This window comes from Bos mutus, chromosome 8, assembly GCF_027580195.1.
Source record: "Bos mutus isolate GX-2022 chromosome 8, NWIPB_WYAK_1.1, whole genome shotgun sequence".
Classification (NCBI taxonomy): Eukaryota; Metazoa; Chordata; class Mammalia; order Artiodactyla; family Bovidae; genus Bos; species Bos mutus.
The window spans coordinates 72,706,713-72,713,888 of record NC_091624.1 but is presented as its reverse complement, the minus strand read 5'-3'; positions in this window follow the sequence as shown (position 1 = coordinate 72,713,888).

The window sequence follows — 7,176 nt, the reverse complement described above, 5'->3', positions numbered from 1 at the left end:
GTGCACCAGAGAATCAAGAAGGTCATGAACACACACAGAGCAAGACACACACGCAGAAAAAGCCCAAGAAGATCCAAAGCTTTCACATTTAGCCTGCCTGCAAATTCTGTGCAAGCAAAACTTAAAGGAGAAGGCAAGGTTATAAACTGCTTGATAAGGCATTGAAGGAGTGCCCCAACACAGAGCCAATCTACAAAGACTGGAAGAAGCCTTTCTTCTTCTTTTTTTCTTCTGTTGATTCCAGGCACTTAAGGTAATTCTACCAAAACACAACCAATGACTAGGTAACAGAACACAGATTTCAGTGGCCATACATGACAAAGAATACACACTTTAGAAAAAGTTTTATAAAAGTCACTTAATAAGCAAATAACAACAACCCATGACAAAGAATAACAACAAACCCTGAAGAGGGGGTAGAATTGTATTTCTATAATTGCCACATTATAAAATTCAGAAGGTCTCATTAAAAAAAAAATTAGGCATGAAAGAAACAAGTCAGTGTGGCTCATTTAAGAAACCAAAGAAATTAATTAAAAAAACTGTCCAGAAACAGTCAAGGCATTGTTCTTACTAGACAAAGACTTTAAATCAACATCTTAATATGATAAATTGAAGTTGATAAAAAGAAACCAGAAGAAAGATTTCTCACCAAATAGAGACTATCAATAAAACGGTAGAAACCTAAAAGAGAAACTCTGTTAGTCAGTTTGGGCTGCTATACAAAGTATCATAGACTGAGTGGCTTATAAACAACAGAAATTTATTTCTTAATGTTCTGGAGGTTAGAAGTCTGAAATCAGGGAGCCAGAATGATCAGGTTCTGGTTAGAAATCTCTTTCAGGTTACAGACTTTCAGCTTCTCACTCTATCCTCAACATGGCAGAAAGAGGGTGAGTAAGCTGTCTGGCCTCTTCTAAAAAGGGCACTAATCCCATTCACAGGGCTCCACTCCCATGACATAATTACCTACCAGAGAGGCCCCTCTTCTAAATACCATCACGTTGAGTATTCCATTAAAACATATGAATTTTGGAAGAATATAAATATTCAATTCATAGCAGAAATAGAAATTAAAATTCTGGAACTAAAAACAGTAATGAAAAATTCATTAGAAGTTTCAACAGCAGAGTTGAACTGGCAGAAGAGAGAATTAGTGACTTTGAATAGGTCGTTTGAAATTATCCAGTCTTAGGAACAGAAAGAGAAAGGATGGAAGAAAAGTACAGAAACCTAAGGGACCTGTGTGGGCATCAAATGTACACAAAACAGGAACCCCAGAGTGAGAGAAAAGTGCAAAAAGAATATTTGAAAAATATTCTTAACGGCTATAATAGCTGAATATAACGGCTGAAAGCCTTATAAACTTGACAAAAGATGTGAATCTACATATGCAAGAAGCTCAGTGACTGCAAGTGAGATAAACCTATAGTGATCAATACAGAAACATATTAGAGTCGAACTGTTGAAAGCCAAAAATAAAGGGAGAATCCTGCAAACAGCAAGAGAGAAGCAACTTATTATGTACAAGGAATCCATAAGTTTAACATCCCATTTCCATTAAAAACCATGAAGCCATGAGGCAGTGGATGAGATACTAAAAGTGCTGAAAAGGAAAAAAAAAAAAAAAAAAACAATAATTCTCTATTTAGCAATACTATTCTCCAAAAGTGAAAAAGAAACTTCCAGGAGCTAGGAAATCATCATTTCTTCTTAACAAATAGAAAGCTGAACAAACAAAAAACCAACAACTCTTCTTTGAGCCATCGGACTAATGAATTCACAAAGCAAACTGTCACCCAAAAAACTGGAGAGGCAGATACAGACAACTAAAGCATCCTAGAGTGGAAACTCTCAAATAGAAACTTTCAAGGGAACCACTGTCAGGTTAGAACCTAAACTATAACTGCCAAATTGCTGGAGGTTTGGTGTGAACAAGCCTGAGAGAGAAAAAATCAGTCAGAGAGTCACCACATTTTTGTTAAGTTTACCTCCAAGAGCTTAACTTGGTTCTCACAGTGAATATTGGAGAAAAATCCCCTCTAGCTCTAGCAGGTGGAAAGTAACCATTGTCAAATATGGTACAGCCTTCTACTAGTTCTTAACAAGGCCTACCCTCAAGAGAAACTGTTTTACCCTAGCCTAGACTAATGGGGTTTAGTTTTAGCCTAACTGACCTGAGGAAGGGAAATACCTGATTCCAATCCATTGCAGTCTTCCATGCGGGAGAAGGGAAATACCCAGTTCCACATCTCTCTAGCCATTCTGTCTCACCTAATAAAGCAGGAAGTAGGAGGGGAGACAGAGGTTCACAGTTCACAGTACACATACAGGTTCACAAAAAGACTAAGACCTAACCACAGGACTATAGAAGGCTTCCCCTCCTCCCTACCTTACCACCACACGACTTAAGGTCTCTTTACCAGAGATGCTTTTATCCAATACATCATGTCTGGCTTTCAACAACAAGAACAAAAAGTTAGAAGACATAAGACAGAAAACACAGTTTGAAGAGATAAAGTAAGCATCAGAACCAAACTCAGATGTGGTGGGGATGTTGGAATTACCAGATTGGGAATTTAAAACAATTATTATTAATACATTAAGGTCTCCAATGGATAAAGCAGATAGCACGCATGAACATATGGGCAATGTAAGAATAAAAAATAAATTTTAGAGATTAAAAACACTGTAACAATAGAAGAATAACTTTGATGGGCTCATTAGTGGGATGGACATAGCTGAATAAAAATCTCTGACCTTGAGGATATGTCAGTATAACTTCCAAAGTGAAAAAACAAAGAAAAAAAAAAGACTTGGAAAATGTAAAACTGAACAGAATATCCCTAAACTGAAGAACAACTAAAAAGGTATATGTGAAAAAAGAATAAAGAGAAAAACAAAGAGAATTATTTGAGACAATCATTGTTGAGAATTTCCCCAAGTTAATGGCAGATACCAAACCACATATCCAGGAAGCTCAGAGAACACTAGGCAGGGTAAATGCCAAAGCAAGCAAACAGACAAAAACCCTACACATAGGCATATCATATTCAAACTGAAGGAGATCCCAGATAAAGACAAAATCTTCAAAGAAGTCAGAAGAAAAAGTGCCTTATATACAGAGGAGCAAAGATTAAAACTATTATACAACTTCACCGAAGAAATCACTGAAACAAGAAGAGAGGAGAGTTAAATATTAAAAGTATTAAAAGAAAAAAAAAAAACATCAACCAAGAATTTTGTGAAATTATCCTTCAAAAGTGAAGGAGAAATAAAAACTTTCTCAGACAAACCAAAATTGAGGGAATTTAATAGTTCTCTGGCAGTCCAGTGGTTAAGAATTGGCCTGCCAATGCAGGGGACAAAAGTTCGACCCCTGGTCTATGATTTAAGATCCTACATGTTGTGAGACAACTAAGCCCATGTGCCACCACCCCTGAAGCCCTCGTGCCTCCGGCCAGTGCTCCACAAGAGGAAAAGTCACCGTGGTAAGAAGCCAGCACACTGCAACGAAGTGTAGCCCCTGCTCTCTGCAACTAGAGAAAGCCCAAATGTAGCAACTAAGACCCAGCACAGGCAAAAATAAATAAATAAAAAATTTTAAATTTAATACTTAATACTCGAAATTGAGAGAATTTGTCATCAGTAGCATTGTCTTGTAAGAAATGTCAAAAGAAATTCTCCAGAGAGAAGGAAAATGATATCCGTCAGAAAATCGTACCTACATAAGCAAAGGAAGAGCACTGGAGAAGGAATAAATGAAAGTGAAATACAAACTTTTACTTTCTATCTTAAGTGATCTAACATAATTTGTTTAAAATAAAAATAGCAACAGTGTATATGAATACATATGTCCAAACATGTAATACATAACATATAATACATATCTTTATGCATGTTTATATATATGTGTTATGAATGCTAGCTAACATCGATACAAGGGATGAAAGGGAGGAATCAGGATTATTTTGTTATTAGAAAGTACTTGTACTATGTATGAAGAAGTATCCTATAGGAAAGTGAACTTGGATTACTTGTAAATGTGTATTGCAAACTCTAAAGAGAAAACACTAAAAAAGTTTGTTTTATTTTTTAAAAAGGAACCACCTATATGCTAAAAAAGAGGAGAAAATAGAATCACATAAAATGTTCAATTAAAATAAAAAATGGCAGAAAAAGAATGGAAAACAAAAAATAGGGGCAAAGAACAAAGGCAACAAATAGAAAATAGGAACAAATATTGTAGATATTAATCTAACTATATAAAAAAATCACTTTAAACATTAATGGTCTAAATACACCAATTAAAAGATAGATATTGTCAAAGCGGACCAAAAAGCAAGATCTAACTATAAAGCTGTCTACAAGAAACCTGCCTTAAATCTAAAGACATATAGATTTACTAGGGTATGGCCAATTAAAACAAGATACCATTCCACACCTATTAGAATAGCCAAACCTCAAAATACTATCAACATCCAATACTGACAAGGGTGTGGAGCAATAGAAATTCTTGTTCCCTGGTGGGAATGCAAAATGGGACAGCCACTTTGGAAGATAGTTTGGCGTTTTCTTACAAAACTAAACATACCCATAACAAATAACCTAGAGATCATGATCCTTGGTATCACTCCCAATGAATGGAAAATTTACACCAAAACCTACACAAGAATGTTAAGAGCAGCTTTATTCATAATGGCTGAAACCTGGAAGCAATCAAAATGTCCTTTAGTAGGTGAATGAATAAACAAACTGTGGTATATTTCCTTGGAGAAGGAAATGGCAACCCATTCCAGTGTTCTTGCCTGGAGAATCCCAGGGATGGGGGAGCCTGGTGGGCTGCCGTCTATGGGGTCCCACAGAGTCGGACACGACTGAAGTGACTTAGCAGCAGTGGTATATAGGGACAATGGGATATTATTCAGTGATAAAAAGAAATGAGCTATTAAGCTTTGAAAAGACATGGAGGAAACAAATTCATATTACTAAGTGAAAAAAAAACAAAAAACAAACAGTCCCTAAAGGCTACATACTGTATGATTCCAAAAATATGACATTTTGGAAAAGACAAAACTATAAAAGGATCAGCGGTTGCCTGGGGAAGGTGGGGGAGGAATGAATAGATATGGAGCGCAGAGTATTTTTTTAAGGCAGTGAAACTACTCTGCATGATACTATACTGGTGGATATACATCACTGTATATTTGTACAAACCCACTGAATGTAGGTCAGGAAGCAACAGTTAGAACTGGACATGGAACAACAGACTGGTTCCAAATAGGAAAAGAAGTACGTCAAGGCTGTATATTGTCACCCTGCTTATTTAACTTATATGCAAAGTACATCATGAGAAACTCTGGGCTGGAAGAAGCACAAGCTAGAATCAAGATCACTGGGAGAAATATCAATAACCTCAGATATGCGTGGCATCCCACTCCAGTACCCTTGCCTGGAAAATCCCATGGATGAAAGAGCCTGGTAGGCTGTAGTCCATGGGGTCGCTAAAAGTCAGACACGACTGAGCGACTTCACTTTCACTTTTCACTTTCCTGCATTGGAAAAGGAAATGGCAACCCACTTCAGGGTTCTTGCCTGCAGAATCCCAGGGACGGGGGAGCCTGGTGGGCTGCCATCTCTGGGGTTGCGCAGAGTCGGACACGACTAACGTGACTTAGCAGCAGCAGCATATATGCAGATGACACCACCCTTATGGCAGAAAGTGAAGAGGAACTAAAAAGCCTCTAGATGAAAGTGAAAGAGGAGAGTGAAAAAGTTGGCTTAAAGCTCAACATTCAGAAAACGAAGATCATGTCATCTGGTCCCATCATTTCATGGGAAATAGATGGGGGAACAGTGGAAACAGTGTCAGACTTTATTTTTCTGGGCTCCAAGATCACTGCAGATGGTGACTGCGCCATGAAATTAAAAGACACTTACTCCTTGGAAGGAAAGTTATGACCAACCTAGATAGCATATTCAAAAGCAGAGACATTACTTTGCCAACAAAGGTCCGTCTAGTCAAGGCTATGGTTTTTCCAGTGGTCATGTATGGATGTGAGAGTTGGACTGTGAAGAAGGCTGAGCACTGAAGAATTGATGCTTTTGAACTGTGGTGTTGGAGAAGACTCTTGAGACTCCCTTGGACTGCAAGGAGATCCAACCAGTCCATTCTAGAGGAGATTAGCCCTGGGTGTTCTGTGGAAGGAATGATGCTGAAGTTGAAACTCCAGTACTTTGGCTACCTCATGGGAAGAGTTGACTCATTGGAAAAGACTCTGATGCTGGGAGGGATTGGGGGCAGGAGGAGAAGGGAATGACAGAGGATGAGATGGCTGGATGGCATCACTGACTCGATGGACGTGAGTTTGAGCGAACTCTGGGAGATGGTGATGGACAGGGAGGCCTGGTGTGCTGCGATTCATGGGGTCGCAAAGAGTCGGACACGACTGAGCGACTGAACTGAACTGAACTGAAGGTACAACACCAAGAGTGATCTCTAAGGTGAACTACAGGTTTTGGGTGATGATGTGTCAATGTATTTTCACTGATTGTGAACAAACGTACCACTCTGGTGTAGGATGTTGATAACAGGGTAGCTGTGTGTGCCTACATGGGGACAGGGCAGTATGGAAATTTTCTGTACCCTCCAGTCAATTTTTCTCTCAATCTAAAACAGTTGTAAAAAATAAAATTTATTTTTAGAAACATGAATGCAAAATTAAGACATACTCAGATAAAAAAACTGAGGGGAGTTTGTCAACTGTACACCTGTTCTACAAAAATGGTGAAAGGACTTCTCCAAATTATAATGAAAGAACACTAGACAGCATACAGAGAAATAAAGAGCAGTGATAAAGGCAGCCACACAGGTAAATGTAAAATGTAGCAGCATCACATATTTGGTTTGTCCTCTTCCTTTTCCATACAATGAATGCATAAATCAATGATTACAATGCTATGTTAATGGGCACTCAATATATAAAGAAGTAATTGTAACATTACCAACATAGAGGAAAGGGATGGAGCAGTAAAGGCGCATAATTTGTACATGTTATTGAAACTAAGTTGGAATTAATTCAAACCTGATTGTTACAAAATTAAGATGTTAAATATAATCTCCTGGGTAACCACTAAGGAAAAAACTAAAAATTATACAGAAAAAGATATAAGGAA